This window comes from Limulus polyphemus, unplaced genomic scaffold (assembly GCF_000517525.1).
Source record: "Limulus polyphemus unplaced genomic scaffold, Limulus_polyphemus-2.1.2 Scaffold2031, whole genome shotgun sequence".
Classification (NCBI taxonomy): domain Eukaryota; kingdom Metazoa; phylum Arthropoda; class Merostomata; order Xiphosura; family Limulidae; genus Limulus; species Limulus polyphemus.
Genome location: NW_013667641.1, coordinates 147,315 through 149,316, shown reverse-complemented (window position 1 = coordinate 149,316; position 2,002 = coordinate 147,315).

Genomic DNA, 2,002 nt, shown 5'->3' with positions numbered 1-2,002 from the left:
GATTGACCGTCACATTATAACGCCCCCACGGCTGAAAGGGCGAGCATGTTTGGTGTGACGGGGATTCGAACCCGCGAATTGCGAGTCGAGTGCCCTAACCACCTGGCCATGCCGGGCATCTATATATATATAGATATATATATATCTATATATATGTATACGTATATATATGTATGTATATATCTATATATATGTATGTATATATTTATTTACTGTAGATAATTGAAAAATAACAATTTGGCAACAATATTTTAAATTCGATTTAGATGTTCGAGTGTATCTACTGCCGTCGGCTATCAAGAGAGAACACGAGACATAGTCATGCATGCCATTCCCAGATAGATCGTTTAAGTCTGTTAGAAATTGATCTGAAAAATAATCCCTTGAAAAAAACAAAAACGCAGGCTCTCTGAGTAACTTGATTAACAGAGCTTTATCTGGGATCAGAGTAAACATTGTATTAGGCTTGCTATTGATCACAGTACACACTTTAGCTATATAGCGTACAACATTGCTATATTAAGTATAGTGATCTCGAAAGCCGTGGGTTTCTGATAACAATGATGCTGATAAATATCGTAAATCAAAATTTGCTTACCGGTGTGAGATGAATTATTTATTTGTATAAAAACAAATGTGGACTACACTGTACATACACCACAAATGTAAAAGCTATAATAGATATTCACTAAGATAACCGTAAACGACGTCTTTCGCGTTGCATAAAGACTGTAATTTACAAACCATTGCAGGTAAACATGTCAGGAAAAAGACTCAAACACGTTAGATGTTTCAGTTAAAAGGATTCAGCAGTTATTCACAATGGTGGAACATATCTTTATGTTTTAACTTCTGAACAGTAAATAGCTAGTTATGAATAATAAAAGTGTTTATTGATTTGAATTTAATCCCATACGTGATCATTGATAAGATATTATAAATGTTTTCATACAGCGTAGTACAACATAGCTACCGCGAAGTTTATTGCCAGTTTTCTGATGGTATTTTACGGTGTATTTAAATACGTTTTTGTTGATAAACAGTGACTCTTTCATGAAAATATATATAAACTAATATTTCCCTGAAAACTAGGATTTATAAAACTGGTTGCTTCTTTGAAATATTAAAAAAAAGTTTCGGTTGTTGTTATGCACAAAGCTACACGATGGGCTGTCTGTGCTATGCCCACCGCTAGTATCGAAACCTATTTTTTGTTTCTTAACGTTATAAGTCCTCAGATTTACCGCTGAACCACTGAGGGGGTATTGATAAAAACAGGTAGAGAAAAAAAAATATATTCAAGTGACAATAGTCTCTCGGTACTGAGCCTGGCAAGTCATAAAAAATTAGCTACTAAACTCTGAAAATACTTTTTTTTCAATAATTTGTGATTAGAGTAACTTTCCAAACTCAGTTTATATTATTATTATTAAACGTGAAACTTTCAAAGAGGGTAAGCGAATTTTAATGCTGATAAGCGACTATAAAATATTTTTACTAATGAAATAATACACTTATATCTTTTGTCAAAATATAATTTTTGGTAATCAAATATTTATCGGTTTATAATGCTCATTTACTGATTGAACATTCTAGAGAAAGGGAATATTGGGCGAATGTTCTTATGAACTATTAGCTGAAGAATTCAAAACACTTATTCACTAACAGTCTAAAAACATGAAGTATAATGACTAGTCTAAGATACTTATTTATTAACAGTCTAAAAACATCAAGTATAATGACCAGTCTAAGATACTTATTTACTAACAGTCTAAAAACATGAAGTATAATGACCAGTCTAAGATACTTATTTATTAACAGTCTAAAAACATGAAGTATATTGGCCAGTCTAAGATACTTATTTACTAACAGTCTAAAAACATGAAGTATAATGGCCAGTCTAAGATACTTATTTACTAACAGTCTAAAAACATCAAGTATAATGACCAGTCTAAGATACTTATTTATTAACAGTCTAAAAACATGAAGTATAATGACCAGT